Raw genomic sequence first — 21,513 nt, 5'->3', positions numbered from 1 at the left:
GGGATGGACTATGATCCGTATTATTGGTGAGGGTACCCACATTGATGACATTTTAGATCCACCCAAACATGGAAGTAAATATTTACTTATATATTCCATTCGTCCAGCCAATAAGCATTTATTAAACTCTATGTGCTGGGCACATATAATTTCACTGTTATTTATAAAGCCTTGAAAATAAACACTGTATGAAATGCTGAAGATTAGAAAACAACCCTGTGTGGACCAAGAGGAGAAGTTGTTATGCATTGCCTTGTTTTCCTATGACACTTAATCATAAATGATGGTTGAGGAACCCAGTCAGTCAATTAGTGTTTATCAAGTTCCTACTATGTACTAGATGTCATGTTAAAGTGCTGAAGATATGTGTTCCAATTTTCTGATTGTAACTTATTTATGTTACAGTATTATGATTTTTAAAGGCAAGGCACGGTCATTGACATTTTTTTTTTTGCAGGGCAATGGGGGTTAAGTGACTTACCCAGGGTCACACAACTAGTAAGTGTCAAGTGTCTGAGGCCGGATTTGAACTCAGGTACTCCTGAATCCATGGCCGGTGCTTTATCCACTGAGCCACCTAGCTGCCCCCGGTCATTGACATTTAAATATAAACCATATTGCAACTTAATGAACATTTATTGAACACCTATTTTTTGCAAAGCATTTTCATGATAAGTATCTTTTTTATGCTATCTCTTATTTAGAATTGACTGCATTACTGCTGCCTTTCATTTCAGTGTATAATTGAGAGCTGATGGTCTTTGATTTTTTAAAAATATTTCCTCCTCACTATTGCTCCTTATCCTTTGAAATTAGCTTCTTTTTCATTTACACTGAATTTCTCTTTTTGCTGTAACTTGCATTTTCCAAACATCCTCATTCTTATCTTTGAGTTCTGGGGAAGAAGAGGCAGCATCCTACATCCAATCTTTCCACCCCTCCTCACAAAGCCAAGGAGCCTGACTTAGATTCCTTGCCAAATTCTAGCATGCATTATTAAAGAGATGGTTTGTTAACACTTGGTAAGGGAAGCAGAGAGCACCTCAAGCCAGTTGTTTCATTAGTCTGGTGCAGCAAGAGGGCAGCAGGTTATTGTGGAACACGTTCTGGACCCAGGGGCAGCAATGCAGGGTTTGAATCTCTTTTCTCATTCTGTATGACCATGAGCAAGTGGCCCAATCCATCTGAGCTTCAGTTTATTAATATGTAAAGAGAAGGATGTTGGATAAGATATTGTCTAAGGTCCTATAATTTTATAATGTCATGCCACACTAAACCTATTTCCCTTTCTTTTGATAGGGTAGTAGATTGATAGATTGGGGCAACACTATAGACAATAAAGTGTGTATGTGTGTGGATATATGTATATGTATATGTGTATATATATGTATATATATATGTACAAAAGATCAAAAGAGTAATAATTTGTGAGAAAATAATTATTAATAATGGATTTCTGGGAGAAACCTAGACATTAGTTTTAGCTGCTCTCTTCCCCTACCAGAAACCTGCCTGTGATGAGCCTTCAGCTTAACAAAAGGAATGCAGATTGATTCTTCTGATTAGCTGGGGGAAGAAGCACACCTAGAGGTTGGAATTGGATCTCTAGATCACCCCCAAGTCATGTCAATCAATAGAGCTGAATGATGCTAACCAATAAGCTTAGATATACCAGAAAGAGGATAAAATCCCTGGGTACACCAGGGTCACTCTCTTGTCTCTCTTCTTCCCTAGACTCTCTTTCACTCTCCATGTGCCCTCTCATCTTGGCTCATACTGGATACGTAATTGTTTAGGCCTGTAAGCCTATGACTAGTGGAGAAGTCAGGGAGACATACGGTCAATACTTTTTTTTTTTTTTTTAGTGAGGCAATTGGGGTTAAGTGACTTGCCTAGGGTCACACAGCTAGTAAGTATTAAGTGTCTGAGGCCGGATTTGAACTCAGGTACTCCTGACTCCAGGGCCGGTGCTCTATCCACTGTGCCATCTAGCTGTACGGTCAATACTTTAATAATATATGATGTTAATATTTTGGGGGGGGGGCTGGGGGATGAGGGTTAAGTGACTTGCCCAGGGTCACACAGCTAGTAGGTGTCAAGTGTCTGAGGCCAGATTTGAACTCAGGTCCTCCTGAATCCAGGGCCGGTGCTTTATCCACTGTGCCACCTAGCTGCCCCCATATGTGATATTAATTAATAATAAATGCTTATTGCTAAAAATGGGTGCAATAGCCATTAATTTATAAGTAGCAGTAGTTTAGAAAAAGCAGCCTAGTGCCCTGACAATTTATATAACACAGATTTACATCTTCTAATATAAAAATTATTAGTTAACATATCAGTAAATTCTATGTTTTAGGAAGAAGGAACCTAACAATGCAATTCTTTTGCCACCTCAACTCTTCCTTGATACTCATGTAGCTTTAGTGACTTTGCTTTTGAGTTTTCAACATTAAAGCATGAATCAGATTTCTTGATCAATGATGTCACAGTACTGTGTTAGAAAACATATTTCCTGACTCTATACCTTACATAGGACACAAATAGTAATAGAAAATCTTAGGATTCAAAAACAGGTCTAACCCCAAATCCAGAATTCTTTTCATTATGACATATATCTATTTTGTCTGTTGAATTCCATCCAATAACCATTTATTAAGGACCTAACATGGGCAAATCAGTAGATAGCCTGCATTTCTTAAATAATAATGTAATTCAAAATATAGTAGAGCCATCTGGAAACTGTAGTTGGTCAATCCTGGCCCAGGCTTGCCCCAGGTTCAATATAAGACCCTGCTAGTCTATCTAAGTATTGACAAAAAGGAAGATTACTTAGTCAAAGGAGGAGAAAGACCTTTCTAGGAGGGGTAAGGATAATCAATGAAGATACAGCCTTATTCATCTGAGCACTGATCTCATTTACTTTTGTTGGTCATGCTTTTCATCTACTGCCAGAAGCCAAAGGGAGGAGTAGGGAACCCTTTTGTCCTAGGAGTTTTTGAACTCAGACAACCAGGAAGCCACATCAATGTCCTAAGGTTTATTCCCCTAGAACAATTTTTTAAAAGACTAACTTCACAGAGTATATCTTATAGAATGTTGCTCCTACTTCATAAAGTTGGATTTTAGTCAATGTAGAAGAAAAAAGGAAAATTTGTGATGAGACTAGACAGTATTTCTTATGGACAAATAATGGCATAAATTCCTTAGTTGATAAGAATTAGTCTTTTTGGTTTCATGTCCAAGATATATAAGGAACAGATTCAAACTTTTCAAAATAAAAGTGATTCCTCAATTGAAAAATGGCTAAAGGATACAGACAGGCAATTTTCAAAGGAAGAAATACAACCTACCAACAATAATAAAAATTATCTAAGTCATTAATAATTAGTGAAATGGAAATGAAAGCAACCCTGTGGTTTTACCTCACATCCATTAGATGAGCAAAGTTGACAAAAAAGAAAAATGAAAAATCTTAAAGAGGCAGTACCATTGGTGGAACTAACAATGGGTCCCCCAATTTGATAAAGCAATTTGAAACTATGTCCCCAAAGCCACTAACTTTGTATATCTTCTGATTCAGTGATGCTACTATTAGGTATACCAACCCCAAAAAGATAAAAAGAAAGAGGAAAAGGATCCATATATATTAACATATACATACACACCACTACTTTCTTCTTCTCCTTTTCCTCCTTCTCCTCTTCCTCTTCCCCCTCCTCCTCCTTCTTTTTCTTTTTCTTCTTCTATCAAATTAGAATTGGGAACTAAAGAGGTACATTTCACTTGGGAAATACCTGAACAAAATAGATTTCTTAAGGCACAAAATATGGATATAGCAGAATACTATTGTGCCTTAAGAAATGATGAAATTGATAATTTCAGACATTTGATAAGACTTGCATGAGAAAGGGAATAGGCAGAGCCAGAACAATTTAAACTATGATATTATGTAAGTGAACACCTTTGAAAAACTTGAGAAATTTGATCAACTTTGAGAAATTTGATCAACACAATAAACAACCATGATTCTACAGCACTAATGATGAGGCATGTTAATACCTGCTGACATAGTGGTGATGAACTAAATTTGCCAAGTTAGACAGTTTTTCTTTTTGTTTTGTTTTTTAGATATACTAATGTGAGAATTTATTTTGCTTGGTTATGCTTATTTGTTTACAAGGGTTCAGTGTTTCTTTTTTTATTCCCAAGATTTTTTTTAAGTGGAAATAGGTGAAAAGGAGAAATAAATCTGTTTTTTCTTAATTAAAAAAATAAATAATTGGTCTTTATTTTTCTCATCCAAATAGGTAGCCATAGTTTATTGAGCTCTTTCAGTTACTTATCCAGTAAATTCCACCTCAATTCACCATGGGTCTATGGTTTACCCACTGTCCTATTAACTTTCTAGTAGCAGGCCAGTTGGGATTCAGCTCTACTGAGACAGAGGGCATTTATCACATTTTCCGATCTATTTGGGAAGAGTGTCAACAACATGGTACTTAATATTCTTATTCTAGAGATTTAAGAGAATGGTTTAATCGCTCAAATTGGAGTATTTTTCATGTTTCAAAATTTTCTACCAGTGCCAAGTATAACTTATTTCACCCATTTTGTGGGGTCATTGTGTCCCATGAGATTAAAATGTTTCACACATTTAAATTCTTCCTCTATTCCTGCCTGCTATGTTATTTTTACCATTATGGCTATCTTTTTGTAGATAACCTTGGTTCCAGACCTCAAGAAAATTTTAATTAAAATAATTATCTAATTATAGCAGTGACTATATATTAATGTTGGTTCTCTGTCCCAGTAGTCAAGTCTGAATCTCCATTCTCATTCTTAGTGTGGGAAAATATGGGACCCCTCAAAAGCTGATTGAAGTTGTCTGGAGAACAGTATCTGGGAGGTGAATTTCATCTGGGAGAAGGATGCTTACTAATGGCTCATTTCCTCCCTCCTTCCCAGCAATCAGGATCCCATGATGAGAGAGAACTAGGGCTGGTCACTTGGGGGAAGAGTTTAGAGGGCTGCACCTTTGACTATACTGCATTCTGATTGGCTAGCATTTGGCACCAGTGTCTTGGTGAGCAGATTGTGGCTGGGAAAGAAGGGAGGGGGGAAGCTAGGTGGCTTAGCACCGGCCCTGGATTCAGGAGGACCTGATTTCAAATTTGACTTCAGACACTTGACACTTAACTAGCTGTGTGACCCTTGGCAAGTCACTTAACCCTTATTGCCCCACAAAAAACAAACAAACAAACAAATAATAATTAAAAAAAAAAGAAGGGAAGGGACAACCAGGTTGAGATAAAAGGGCTCCCAAGTCCCAAGCTTGCCACCATTTCCATTAGGGAGCTGGCCCATTTGCACACAATGTATAAATAAAGACCTTTGATATTTCTCCAACACTGAGTCCCAGAAATTTTTAAATGGGGTTTCTCACAAGTAGAAAACAAAATATAAGGAAACACAGTAGAATTTTTATTGTGATAGCAGGAGATGCATCATGTTAGAAAAACAAACAGAATTTCACTAAAGATGAAAAGGAAAATCCAATTGGACAAATTTTATGCAAGTGGCTACTTTCCTATATATCATTTCAAAGACTCTACATTTAAGGAGAACTTTTTCTGCATGTGGCAGCAATGCAAATTTTTCTGTTGTCTACACCATATAACCTCTGGGCATTTAACAGGATTATAGCTTTCTTTATATGATTATATTCTGAATAAAATGAGTTCTTATTAATGTACAAATTTAATTTAATAATTTATGTTCACCTTAGTTGATATTAATTCCTCCACCTCTGCATGAGCATAACTCTTTATGAGTTCAATTTCCAGCCTTGGACAATTCATGTTAATTGATATCGAGTTTTGAAAAGTGATTTGTTCTTGACCTTCCCCTTCTAAGAAAAAGGAGCATGACTTTTCTGCAGTTCTCAATATAATGATAGATAATAACTTTCTGTTTTAAAAGGTCTTAATACACAACTATATAGACATTTTATTTTCTGAGGGGAATGTGGGACCTTAAGTCAATTCTTGTTAACTCATCTGCATGCTGATAAATGATGTATCTAGCAGTGTTCTTGGGACAATTTTCTATTCCAGTCCCTTTTTCTGCCCCAACTTAGTGTTGTTCAACTACCTCTTATCCCCACCCTGAATCCCTTGGAATTCAATTATAATATTACTCAATCTTTTGAATTTAAGGCTTTTTCTGCTAACCCTAAATTTATGCTCCTTTTTTGTCTTTGTTTTTCCTTTTTTCATGGTTATGATATGGTGGGAAAATGGGGTACGGGTTGGGGTTCTTGGGAATTCCTCTTTAAAGAATTACACCCTCTTGCACACAAAACATAGTTAGAATAAGGTGATAGTTTATTTAGGAGCAAGGGAAGGGAAGGGTGGGGGGAGGGAAACCATGAAAGAAATCCTTAGACTTTTCATGGGGAGATTTGGCATAAAGCACATGGCTCAGAGGTACCAAATCTCCTTGAACAGGAGACCGGAAGGTACTTTTATAGAGGACTGATGGGGGTGGCCCATCTGCCGGTGAAAAGTTCCTTTAGTGAGAGAGGACCATCCCCCACTGGTGGTAGCTGGGGGAATTGGGTGAGCAGTGGAGGACCATCCCCCACTGGTAGTGACTAAAGGAATTGGGTGAGGGGTGGCTACAGATCCCTTTTCAGAACACTAAGGCCGAAGCCACACCCAAACTTATCTCCCCAGAGTAAGGGAGACCAGAATGAAGGGTAGGAATCCGAAGCTAGCTCAGTCCGGTTTGGTTCAGCTTATCTCACTAGGCGTTATCTGTCCTCTGGTTTAGTTTCTCAAGGAGAAGATTCCTCTGTGTGCCCCAGAGAAATTCTGGGGTGCTCTGTGCCCCATGACAGTTATCTATTCCCAGTGACTCAGAGCATTATTAAGAATACAAAACTAATACTTGAAATGATCCTATCAAGCATTTCTAGTAATTTTCCTCAAAATTTGGGTTAGTTTTTGACATGAGTATTTAAATTTAAATTAAAAAAAAGATTTATTAAGCATTAAGCAAGGCAATGTATTAAGAAAACTAAGCTTTTTTAAAAGCAATTCCTTTATAATGGAGCTTACATTTTACTCAACAATACAATATATAAATGGATAAGCAAAGAGAAGCTAATTTGGGGCAGGAGAGAACACGAACAAGGAAAGATGTCCCAAAAGACTTTATTTTTGCTTAAAAACAAAAAGGAGATAGGCTTCTAGATCTTAGGAGTGAAATAGTCAGATCTCTGCTTTAGGTTGGTTATTTGGGAAGCTTTGCAAAGTGGTGAACAGGAGAAACGAATTTAGATGGTGTTTTGTTAGTTTAGCTGAGCAGTAATTTGGGCCCGAATTAGGGTGATGACTGTGTGAGTAGAGAAAAGAGAATGGTTTTAAGAAATGTTAAAGAGGGAGAATTGATTTTGAGTGGTAACTGATTAAATAAGGCAGGTAATGAATAGAAAAGGGTTGAGGATAATTCCAAGGCTCTGAAACTAGGTCTCTGCAAAGGATGACCTGACCTTAGCCTAGGGACAACATCAAATATAGAAGTTTGGAGAAAGTAATCGTGTGTGTGTGCGCGTGTTGGAAGTCAGATAATGAGTTTTGTTTTGGACAAGTTGAGTTTCAGGTTGTTGTGAGATATCTGGTTGGAGGTATCTAGCCATCTGCTAAAGATGCAGAACTAGATCTTGGGAGAGAGATTAGGACTTAATAAATAATTTTTGGGGTCATCACATGGAAATGATAAATGAACCTTATGGAAGTTCATGAGCAAGTTGAGAATGTAGAGAGGCCAAAGAGATTTTATGATTTTGGTCTTTCCCCTTTTAACTGATTTTTGTTAGATCTCAAAATTAAGCCAAGTTAAGCCAACACCAGACAGATTATTTTGTTTTGGGGACAGCTAGGTAATACAGTGGATAGAGTGCCAGGCCTGGTGTCAGGAAGACTCATCTTCCTGAGTTCAAATCTGGCCTAAGAAACTTACTACTTGTGTGACCCTGGGCAAGTCGCTTAATCCCACATGCCTCAATTTCCTCATCTGTAAAATGAGGTAGAGAAGAAAATGGTAAACAACTCCAGTATTGTAGCTGAGAAAACCTCAAATTGGGTCATGAATAGTAGAGCAGTATCAAAAACAACTGAACAATAAGACTGATTGTGGATTTAGAAGCTAAGGCTTCTTTTTCCCCAAAATTATTGGTAATACTGAATCTTCTACCCATATAGTTTTCACATTTTTAATACCATGTAATTAAAATAGTGAGAACCCCCCCCCCAAAAAAAAACCCCAAAAAACAAAACAACAGAGGAGTTTATATAAGAATAATGGCTCACATTTGCATAGCACTTGAGGAAGTTAGCATAACTATTATTATGCCCATTTTATGGAGGATGAAACTGATTTCCAGGAAAGTCAATCCATTTGCCCATAGTCAAAAAGTTTAGTACCTGGCAAAGACAAGACTCAAACTCAGTTGATCATTCTGTTCCCCACTGCTTCCTTTTTACTTAATCAGGAAGAAGTTAGCAAAATGTCTTTGGTGATATGTACGTAATACACAATTTTGATTTACTAGAGATTTGATGATTTATTAATAACTACATTGTACTGATAGAGAAAAGCTATTGAATGTTTAGATTGTGGGAGATTTTTAAACTGTGTCAACCGTGTCTCAGACACCATCCAGAAGCATCTCACGTTTTCTTACTCTGGGAATACATGAGGTTTTCTTTTTCTTTTTTTTTTTCTCTTTTTGTGGGGCAGTGACTGTTAAATGACTACTTGCCCAGGGTCACACAGCTAGTAAGTGTCAAGTGTCTGAGAATGGATTTGAACTCAGGTCCTCCTGAATCCAGGGTTGGTGCTTTGTCCACTGCGCCACCTAGCTGCCCCACATGAGGTTTTCTAATGCAAAACCTTGATGTGTCAGTACTGCTTGCCTATAAACATTTGGTAGGCTGTCAGTGCTCACAATTACATACAGCTAATGTCCACTGATGTTACAGAACTAAAATGACAGAATTTCTAAGTTCATCCAGATTTATGCATGGTATTTATTCATATTGGTGCCTTCTCTTGGTGGATTTTCTATAGGTGGCACTTCTGCAAACATGGTTGTAAGTTCCAGAAAGCAAACTATTAAGAAATAACTTGATCATTGTTTGTGATCAATCCCAAACAATTTCCAAAACTTGGAAAATCATTTTTATAGTCAATGTTTTTGCTTCCCTTTCTGAATTTGGGTGGTATGCTTTACTAGTGAAAATCATCTTTGCTCTGATCAAGGGAAAAAAAAAAACGGCGCAAAATTTGACCTTCGGGTAGAACTATCAGAGACTTAACAGAGAAAGTTGTTGTGTTCTTTGATTTAGTTCTCCAAAAATTGTTATTGAGCACATATTATGTGCAAGACTCTAGATTTGGTTTTCTTGAGAATACAGGGATGGTTGGGGCAGCTAGGTGGCGCAGTGGATAAAGCACTAGCCCTGGATTCAGAAAGACCTGAGTTTAAATCTGGTCTCAGACACTTAACACTAGCTGTATGATCCTGGGCAAGTCACTTATCCCTCATTGCTCCACAAAAAGAGAGAGAGAGAGAGAGAGAGAGAGAGAGAGAGAGAGAGAGAGAGAGAGAGAGAGAGAGACAGAGAGGAGAGACAGAGAGAGAATGAGAATGAGAGAATGAGAGAATATATAGGGATGGTTAAGGAATAACTTACTCCCCTCAAGTAGTTTACAATCTGGAAGGGAAGGTAAGACACATATGCATGCATTTAACAGCAAACCTAAACAGTATGTGATGAGGGTAATGAACAATATGATTTGCCATAGTAATTCAGAGAAAGGAAAGATCTCTTACCTCAAAACATTTGCACTGGCTGTTCCACATGAGTGAAATGGTCCCATTTTCATGAATTGGAAACCCTGACTTTCTTTAGGATCAGTTCAATAACTACCTCCTAAAAATAGACCATTTTATTTGCCCCAGTTGTTAATGCCTCTGCTTCCAACATCACATTGTGTTTGTAAATACATGCATTTATGTATATGTGCATGTATGTACATATGTGTGTATGTGTGAGAGAGAGATGCTTTGTATACATATTATCACCCTACCTCTCCTTCCCTGTCCCCAATAAAATGTAAGCTTTTTGTTAGGAACTGTTTTTAATGCATCAAGTCACCAAGTATTTATTAAGCTCTTACTATGTGCTTGACACTGTGTTAAGTGCTGAGAACAAAAAAATGCAAGCACAGTGACAAACAATCCCTCCCCTCAAGGAGCTTACATTTTAATAGGGGAAGACAGCATACAAAAGGGACCTGGAAAGTAAGAGGGGGATAGGAGGAAACCTGCAACATTTTACAAGAAAATTCCTTTTAAACTGATATTAATCCATTAATGAACACTCAGAGAATCATCATTTGCTCATATCTGGCATTATGCTTAAGATAGGGGCAGTAATATTGTGTTCTCAACTAGTGAGCTATAAAGACTAACAGGAAGAAAGATTAGTAGAGAGGAACCAGAAGCAGAAATAACAAAAGGAATAATCTAGATTTGATCCTGTAGTACATTTTGGAAATAACTTATTTGAGATATGTGACCACCCTCATAATTTCTTCCCATTTTATAGAAAAGTAAGTTTAGCTGTCTTGCACATGGTCTAGTGTTGACTTTTAAAAATCCAAACAAGCCTTTTGTGTTACACACTGATGATCTCAGGTGATTTTGTGCCAGTAGAACAACTCTACCAGAAGTTTACTGGCCTTGTAGTGGATTACTCCTGAAAATTTTTGTGACTATACAGGGACACATCAATTTCAAGTATGGGTAGATAAAATCTATAGGCCTGTATTCTGACTAGTAAACAGGGGATGTAGGTTCAAGTCTTACTGCTGCCAATTACTTGATCTTTTATTTTATACAAATTACTCCATCTTTTGGGGGCCTCAGTTTTTTGATCTATAAAATGAAATTTAGATTTGCATATTATTCCAGTTCCTCAATAAGTAATACATCAAATCATGCAAATGAACAAAAAGTAATAGCAGTGAAAGTAAAATAATTTCCACATGATAATCCTCACTGAACATTTAAATTTAAAGACAACACATTTCTAGGCCATTGCATGATTTGCCTAACCCCATCACCATTCCAGTATGGGTAACAATGAATACAATGACTCTAGAAACGCCAGATATCTGGGAATAAGGGCAAATAAGATGGTCATCCACCACAAATTTTCCTCAAACCCTCCAATATCTTTTACTGTAGTTGGCTTTCCAATACTTTTAGCCTCTAGCTCTGTGCTCTCATGCCACATTAGACTGTGAGGTTCTTGAGAGCAGATATTATTATTTTTCTTTATATCTCTAGCACATAACAAAGTGTGTGGCACATAGTAGGTGCTTAATAAATGCTTTGTTGTTGTTGTTGTTGGGTCATTCAACTGTGTCCAATTCTTTGTGACCCTATGGTCTCAAACTGGTCTCTCCTTCACTGTTTCTCAAAATCTAACTGATTGATGACCAACCACCCCAATTCTTTACCCTCTACTACAGGATCTGCATGGCAGTACCTCTAGTAACTAGAGAGATAGAAAAATAGTGAGACTAAAAGCAGTTGAGGAAAGACTTCTACCAAAAATCTTCATTATCCAATCCAATTATGTACCATAACTTAGCACAGTAACCCTTTCTCACTCATTTTATTACTTTCACCACTCAACAACTTAAATTGCTCTCTTATTGGGAAAAGTGGTACAACAGGCATTCTGAAGAAATGAGAAAGAAAGAAGAGAATATTTTTTTAAAAAATAGTATTTTTAGTATCTACTATAGTTCCTGACATATAATAAGTGCTTAATAGGTTTTTATTAAAATTATAATTGAATCACCTAACACATAGTAGGAATTTAATGGATATTTGTTGATTGAAACAAAGGAAAATCCCCAGTATAATGAAAAAGTTTATGGGCAAGAGAATTGCAAGATAATGAGAGAGATAGAAAAAAAAAACCATCACTGATAATTATAACTAAAACTATAATAAAGAGAATGGAATGGTCATGAGAACTCTGAGGGTGATTGGAAAACCTAATAAAAGAACTGGAGGAAGAGGAAAAAAATACACAGAAACAGGAGAAAACCATTTCAAGGCAGTAGAAATTCTGAATTATATAGGAAGTGGGCCTCAAAAATTAAATCAAATGACAAGAAATTTTAAATAAAAATAAAAAGCCACATTGGAAGAATGTATAAGATCTCAAATATTTTTAAATGGTCTGAAAAATAGGCATGAAAAACATATAAGCATAATCAAGTTTGCCCAAAAGGTACTACTAAACAAATAGTTTTCATACCATACTTCAAGAAATTATAAGATAAAATTGTTCAGAAATTGGTTAAAAAATATCCATAGGTGACAACCAGAGAGAAATCCCAGATATAACACACATAGAGAAGTGATTTCCAAGAGTTAACATTCTCATAGCAAAGTTAAAAGGTCGTATACAGAAAAGAAGAGATAGATTCCCTGCATGTCAAGGATTCCCATCATAGTCTTGGTAGGACCATAGAGGTGTCATAAAAGAGGGAAAAAATGATGGAATATGATATAACAAAAACCAAAGGTAAATGGTAATGAAAGGATAATAAAATCTAGAACTGGAAGAGATATCATAATCCATTTAGTCAACCTCAATTTTTAGATGAGGAAGTTGAGGCCCAGGGACATTGAGTGAAATGCTAAAATAATAATGTCCACACACAGGTAATAAGCAGCAGAGGTAGAATTTGAACTCAGGTCTTCTGCTTACAGAACAACAGCTTTTTCTCCTGTCCTACATTGCCTCCTAACTATAGCCTACCCAATAATAATTTATCTTAACAAGTTAAACATAATTCTTTAAGGGGGAAAATAAACTTCAACATAATGACCTCTAATTAATTAAGGACTTCTACGTGTTTCTGTAAAAAAAAAAAAAAAACTTGAAATGGAGTTTTCCAATGATCAGTGTGGTGGAACTTTAAAAAATGTAAGCAGGGGCAGCTAGGTGGCGCAGTGGATAGAGCACCAGCCCTGGATTCAGGAGGACCTGAGTTCAAATCCGGGCTCATGCATTTGACACTTACTAGCTGTGTGACCCTGGACAAGTCACTTAACCCCAAATGCTGCACACACACACACAAAAATGTAAGCAAATGTAAGGTCTCTTAAAGTTCTAAATCCTGACATCCTGCAAAATTGCAACTCCAGATGCACCCTCTGTTTTCCCTGTGGTCTTCAGTATGTAGTCTTAGCCTATCCTCCCTCTTTCCCTTTCATAGCAAAGAAGAAAATCCAACCCACACATAGAGATATTGAGGTAGTTCTAGAATTCAACATGGTATGTTAAGGATTCACTCATTTTAAAGGTTTTTGGTTTTTTTCCTTACATACTTGTTCAATTTTTTTTTTTTACTTTGTGAAATCATAGGGTTTAGGATGGTAATGGGGCTTCAGGATCATTTTGTCAAGATCTCTAATTTTATAGATGAGGAGATTATTGTTTAGCAAATAAAGTGCCTAAAGTGATTTGCCAAAGTTCACACAATTATTTAATGGCAGAATGAGATTTGAACCAGATTTCTCTGACTCCAAATTCAGAGGTCTTTCAACTTTACCAAATATCTCAAGGCTTGATGAGATAAGAACTTTATTTAACATGTAATTGATGGCCAATTACCAAGAGTATTTTATGGGGCATCTCCCCTAGAGATTTATAATGAAAGAAAAATTTTGCTAATGATGTAACTGGTTTTCCTGTTGTTGATTCAGCTCTCCTCAGTTAATACATCAGTACTCTGTCATTTAGACACAATCTTTATGCATTTAAACAGCTAATGACCATTTCAATAGCTAATGCCTGGGCTTATATGATATTGCTGTACTATAAAATAGTCCCTGAGCACTCTTGAAAGGAAGGCTAATATGCCTCCCTGGTTTTGGTTTTCCAGTAGCATAAAAATAAATGACATATTCAATCTTGTTTTTTAAGGTATACTACCACTTCATACTCATAATATAATCTGTGGATTTAAAAAAGATCTGAACATAATGGGATATTGTGCTGTAAAAAAAAAAAAAAACAATGAGCAGGAGCATTTCAGAAAAAAACCTGGAAAGATTTACATGAACTGATGCTGAATGGGATGAGCAGAACCAGGAGAATATTGTACACAGTATCAACAGCAATGTGTGATGATCAACTGTGATAGACTTAACTCTTCTCAACAAGACAGTGATCTAATATAATTCCAGGGGACTCATGGTGAAAGATGTTCTACACATCCAGAAGAGGGAATGGTAGAATCTGGGTGCAGATTGAACCATACTGTTTCTACTGTTTTTTTCAAGGTTTTTCGCTTTTGTTCTGATTCTTCTTTCATGGCATGACTAATGCTGAAGTATGTTTAATGTGATTATATGTATATAACCTATATCAGATTGTTTTCTTTCCTGGGGAGGGGGCAGGGAGGGAGAAAGGTTTGGAACTAGAAATCTTATAGAGACAGGTGTTGAAAATTATCTTTGCATGTGACTGGAAAATAATAAAATATTTTTTATGATTAAAAAAACATATTTGACATACTTGCATTTAAAAAAAACAACAGTTATGCCCTAAATTATACCTTGACATAAAAGCTTATATATCAAGTGTTACTTGCTGAGAAATCTTAAATGGTTTAGAGACTAAGGAAAGGTCCTATAAATGGATATTAAATTGTTCATATTTCTTGGAAGCATTAACATATTTAGGCCTCTAGGCCGCATCTTTATATGGTTAGTGCTGTTGTCAACTCTGGAGCATACAGAATTTAGTCATCCACAAGCTTTTCCCTAGGTGCTGGTAGAATAATTGGCTGCTAAAAGGAGACCTTGGGAGTAGGGGAGGAGGAGAGTAAAAAAGCAAACAAATACATGGTTTTAAATGATCTATAAATTTCATTTGGCCATGGAATCCTATTTTAAAAAAGGTTTAAGGGTAGTAGTTTCCATTACAACTCCAAGAATATATATTCCTTGAAGTCAAGGGCTCTTTTCCTTCCTTCCTTCCTTCCTTCCTTCCTTCCTTCCTTCCTTCCTTCCTTCCTTCCTTCCTTCCTTCCTTTCTCTTAGTATGCTCAGCACCTATCACAGTGCCTTCCATCTATGAAACAACTTAAAAATTCTTGTTCAATTGGATTTTCTCTCTAATACTTATTTTAGTTGGCCCATGTATACATGGGCACATTGCTTTGTTTTTGTTGGGTTTTTGTGGTGAGGAAGGTTTTGAGATGAAGGCAGGTCTTTAGGTGTTTGAAGTCAGAAGACCTGGATTCACATGCCAATTCTGTTGCCTAGGGGATTTTGTACAAAATCATTTAACTTCTCTGGGGCTGGGTTTTCTCTTCTGTCAAATGAAGCAGTTAGACCAAATGATCTCTAAGGCCCCATTAATCTCTAAATATATGATCCAAGAATCTCTTCCATTGCCTTGACATCCCCTAAAGTTCTCAGCACTGATAATTTCTTTGGGTGGAGGGATTTTCCCCTATGCTCCTAATAAATTTGAAATCTATTACCTGGAGGGAAGAGGGTAAGAGAAACACATTAATCTCTTAATTCATTTTCATGTATTGGGAAATTTGTTCCGTACAGATTAGATTTGGAGTTAGAGGACCTGCCTTTGAATTTCAGCTTTGTCACTATTATCAGTTTGATGTGGAAGTAACTCATGAATTCTTTGGGACTCAAAACCTTTGTGTCTAAGATTAACAGTCTTTAAATCACTTTCTTGCTCTTAACTCATGATCCTAGTAGAACTAGTCAGGGGCAGGGTTTCAAAGTTCCAAAAGATTCACTCTCAGTGGATCAATGTGGCAATTTATTGATAGCATACAAACTTTAACAAAGGACACTTGAGTATGCATGTGCCCAGCTTCCTGACCACCATCTTCCATCTCAATATTGGTTATGGTTTTAAGGAGTAAAGCAACACATGCAGAAGTGCCAGATAACCAGCCCTGGCCTAGTTATTACATGCCACTATTGAATGGTCTAAGGAAGTTAGGGTCTGTGAGGTTTTCTAAAAGATCTCATAGGTTCAGGAGGTCAAAGGGACCAAGAACCTTTTATAAGTACACCACACCCAGTTTAGTAGAACCCAGGTACCTTTGGACACATCATCAGAATTTAGTATCAGAGAACCTAGGTTCAAAGCTTGGCGGTACCACTTGTTAACTGTTACCTTGGCTAAATTACTCCCTATTTCTGGATCTTGGTTTTCCCATCTGTAAAATGAAGTTATTCTCCAGCTCCAAATTTATGATGCTTTGATCATAAATAGAACATATTTTCTAAATATGTTCTAAATATATAAATATAAATATATATACTCACATATGTGTGTGTGCTCTAAATAGAACAAATGAACACAAAGAATCATAGAATTTCTTTGGTGCCAGGGAGTGTACTTAATAGACTCATCAAACATTTTGTTTCTGCCTATATGTTCCCTCTCCTCTTTCTGGGAGAGACTTATCTCTAGTTGATTAAATTAACTACTTGTCATCTAGTAGAAAGCAACATAATTTATTCTAATAACCAATGATTTCACAGAGAAAATGCCCAGATTTTGGAACATGTTTTGTTTCCTGGAAAAGGAAAATATGTCTGGAATGTCATCACAAGAGCATCATTGACATAGTGAGAGCTTTGAGGGGTTTGACCTATGAGTAGGATCCCAAAAGGAGTTAAGGGACAGAAATAACAAAATCACCTACATTATAATTTGACCTATCTCCACTTTTATAGGATCCCACCAATATATCTCCCTACCTTTGGGTTTCTTACTCTTTTTTTTACCCATTGTGTTATTTATGCCTACCCATGAGATAGTTTAGAGGGGCAGGAAGAAATGTTAAATTAAGAATCAGAGAAAGGTAAAATTTATGTCTAGAACAATGATCAAAAATGATAAATTTGGTGAGGTTAAGGTATGTGTCAATTGTTTGGAACTTTGAGTTACTTACAGACTCTCTCCACTGACTGTTTCACATCTTCATGAGATGATTGAGTAGGTATAATGGATTTTGAGAGCATGAAAGATATGGATGCACCCATGGTACATTTCTGACATGATTAAGGACATTTCCTTTATAGTACTATCTTGGGTCTTGGTACTTGCTTTATTTACTCATACAGACTTTATTAAGGATGAGAGAGATCAAGATTCAGAAATGGAGATACTATGATTCTTTCAGTCTTTTGTGGTCCCTTTGAACCCATAAAATAGTAAATATAGACCTGCCAGAGTTGGTTCTGAAGATCCATAGACATGTGAGCTATGAATAGGGACAAGGGCTTTAGAATGAACTTTGATTCTGGACCAAGGGTGAAATCTTCCCATCAGCACAGGCCCCCAAGGACCACAGACTCTAATACTATTCCTAGTCCTGAAGATGACTGCTGTGAAGAGGTCTTTTAAGTCTGACAAATGAAAGCAGCTAAGGACCATGCAAGAGTGGAAAGAGTTCCTGGACTCAATTGTATAGAGGAAGAAAAAGAACCTCTCAGGTCATCAGGGATTCTCTGGAGGGAGGAGAACCACTTGACCAAGTAGCTAGAATCTCTGGACCTCCAGCCCACTTGAAGAGTTTTATAAGTTTCTGGATGTATGAAGCATGTGGCTCTGGAGCAGCAAAGAACTGAGCCACAATGTGGAGGAACAAAACCTTACTTTAATTTCTGCTACCACTATGAATTATTAAGACAGTGTAGGTCCAATGGGAATGAGATTGCCTTTCTAACAATGCCAAGTCAATTCCTTCTGGGAAGTCTTATAAAAGGTCTAGCCTGTACAGGCTCTGGGTGTAAAAATGAGACTCCTTGTATCATAAAGGGTTTCCCTTTCTAGTATGCCAGTTTTCCAATGCTAGTACTTTCCAATATTATAGTATTTCCCTTTTAGGAGTAGTCCAAGTCCTTAAGGTAGCATTTTATGGCTAGAGAATTGAATAGTCCCCTAGGAGGAAAGTGGAACACAGTAGAATGTTGAGGTTGACAAGGAATTATGTCAGGCATTTATGTGCTACTGTGAATTCTTGGCTGTCCTGCATGCAAAATTGTTACCCTGAATACTTGCACAGGAACTAGAGAAATTTTACCCACAGATGTGTAAAATTATATGCAAATTGTAAAATGTAAAAATGTAAAACTTATATGTAAACTATATTTTGAGGTTCCATGAAAAAATTGAGTGTGGTCAAATGAACCAAAAAGATGATATTTTGAGTCAGCCTTGCCTCCTAAATCAAACTCAGTCTTTTTTAACACATTAATCTATATTTCTTGGCTCCCCAAATGCCCAGTGCCCTAATTCTGCCTTCTATTACTCTGTGTTCCTAACTTTAATGTTATATTTAGGATTGCCCTTCTTTTTCTCCATGATTTAAAAACCCATATGTTTTGTTATTTATAATATAATAAACACCAAATAAGTGTTTCCATATGTATAACAGAGCAGTAAAAGAGGATTATGTATGCAGCCATAAATTTATATGGAGTATGGCTTACTCCTCTCCAAGAATACAACAAATTCAACATGCTACTTTCAAAGCTGCCCTGTTGTGAATATTCCTATTGACCTTCCTTCTATTGATTTCTGAGTATTTTGAAGTGTTTTAATGCCTCCCTTTTCTTTAATTCTTCCCATCCCCCATTTTGGTAACCCTATTACTGTGGTTGTTTGTAGAAATGATCAGATTCAAAGACTTTCCTTGTTGCTTTTCTTTACAAAGTCATCGTTATTGAACACATTATCATCCTTATTTTGCTCATTTCACTCTTAATCAATTCATATGTCTTTCATGGTTTCCCTGTCATCATGTCTAATGGCACATTCATATTCTATTACATCCACATGCCATAATTTGTCCAGTTATTCTCCAATCAATAGGCATCTGTTTGGTTTCCAGTTATTTGCCATAATAATAATTTTTTTAAAAAACTGTTATAAATATTTTCAGATATATGATACCTTTCCACTATCTTTGCTCTCTTTGAGGTATAAAACTACCTATGGTATCAATAGGATGAATTTATACACACTTTAGAGACTTTTGGGTGTATTGGTTTCTAGAATGGCTCAACATGATGCATTTGAAGTGGAACCTCAGATTTGTTTAGATTTCCATTTTACTAATTATTAGTGATCTGTAGCTTTTTGCATGTATTCATTGAGAGCTTGGATATATTCCTTTGAGAAATGTATTTTTACCCTTTCTCTATAAAGGAATATCCTCTGCTTTTATAAATTTGGTACCATTCCTTATTTATCTTATATCTCAGACTTATTTCAGAAAAAGAAATGCTAAGGTTTTTTTTCCCTCCCAGATGACTATTTTCTTTCAAATTGTAGCAGCACTGGTTTTATTTGTACAAGACCTTTTTATATTTTATATAATCAAAATTGCCCATTTTTATCACCTGTGATCCTCTCCAACCTTTGCCCAAGCATGGACTCCTCTTCCATCCATAATTGCAATAAGAATTTCCTCCTCTGCTGCTAAAATTGGTTTATGAAATTAAATATCACGTATCCAACTGGAACTTACCTTGCTATATGGTGCATGATATTGGCATAAATCTAATTTCTGCTAGACTTATTTCCAGTTTTCCCAGAAATTTTTGTTGAAGTGAGTCCTTGCTCCTTAGTTAAAGTCCTTTAGAGTTTAATAAACTCTAATCTTCTACATCCATATAGTTGGGAATTTGGCATGTCTAATCTGTTTTATTGATAAGTCTCTCGGTTTCTTAATCCATATTCCATGGTTTTCATGGCTACTGCTTTGTAATATGTTTTGAGATGATCAAATCTCAAAATAGTAACAACTGCTAGGGCCCTTTCCATTTCACTTTTTAAAAAATCATTTTTTTTCTTGTAATTCCTGATCCGTTTATCCTTTAAAAGATGATGGTTTTTTTTAAAACATCTTTTTCTGGTTCTATAATGTATTACTTTCGTAGTTTAATTGGAATGGGATTGAATAAGTAAATTAAGTTAGGCAATATTGTAATTTTCATTATATTAGAATTAGAAACAATTGTCTTTAATTATTCGGGTCTTTATTTCTGTAAGGAGAGTCTTGTATTGGTATTCATATAGTTTCTGTGTGAGGGTTAGTAAAAAAAATTCCCAAATACTTTATTATTCTGTATTTATTCTAAGTCACATTTCTCTTTTTTTTTTCTTTTGGCAATATACAGAAAAATTGATGATTTGTATGGGTTTATTTTACATCCTGCTACTTTGCTGCAGCTATTAATTTTTTCAATTAATTTTTAGTTGACTCTCCAGGATTCTCTAAGTAAACTATCATAGATGTGTGAAGCATACATTTTATTTCCTCTTCACATAGGATTATTGCTTCATTTTTCCCTAATCTTTTTGCTGTAGCTAGCACTTTTAGCTAGCTAGAAATCCTGATGAATAATAGTTGTGAAAATGGACATCCTTGTTTTACCCATGATATGAATAGGCATTTAAGTTGATCTCCATTATATACAATGCTAGCTCTTGGTTTTATATATATGCTATTTGCCAAAAAATAAAAAGTCCAATTATGTGTATTCTTTTTTGTGTGTTTTTAACCAAAATTTTTGTTGTTTTGTCAATCAAATGTTTTTGCTGTAACTCAGTATAATCATGTGATTATTATTGTTTTATTAATATAGTCTATTAAGTTCATAGTTTTTCCAATATTATAAACCAGCCATTCCTGATATATGATCAATCAGATTACAGTATATGTTCTTTTAGACATTTTGCTTTAATAACTTTCCTTGTATTTCATTTAATTTTTTGCAGCAGTATTAAGGATAGTGGCATGATTTTTTTTTCTATTTTATCTCTCTGTGGTTTAGATGTCAAAACCATATTTGTCTCATTGAAGGAACTTTGTAGGATTCCTTTTTAGACATTTGTGTTTTCCAAAATCACCTGTCTTCTGCTCAACTCTCCATTTCCTCTGTGTAGCAAATCATACTGATGTGTGTATGTGTATACATGGGCACATACGTACACAATAAATACATATATGTATATTCACCCCCTGAGTTTAGAACCCAGGTGGACCTAGATATAGATAGACATTTTTGTTGTTCAGCCAATCCACTTGTGTTGGAAACGGTGTGACCCCATTTGTTATTGTTGTTGTTGTTTTGTTTTGCTTTTTGGCAAAGATACAAATATCCTTCTCCAGGTCATTTTACAGATGAGGAAACTGAGGCAGAGTGAAGTGACTTGACCAAGGACACCAGCTAGTATCTAAGTCCAGATTTGACCTCAGGAAGATGAATCTTCCTGACTCCAGACCTGGCATTGTATCCACTGCACCACTTAATTGATTCATGTGTGTGTGTATATGTATGTACATATTAATGCA

This window comes from Dromiciops gliroides, chromosome 5, assembly GCF_019393635.1.
Source record: "Dromiciops gliroides isolate mDroGli1 chromosome 5, mDroGli1.pri, whole genome shotgun sequence".
Taxonomy (NCBI): Eukaryota; Metazoa; Chordata; class Mammalia; order Microbiotheria; family Microbiotheriidae; genus Dromiciops; species Dromiciops gliroides.
This window is presented reverse-complemented; position numbering follows the sequence as displayed.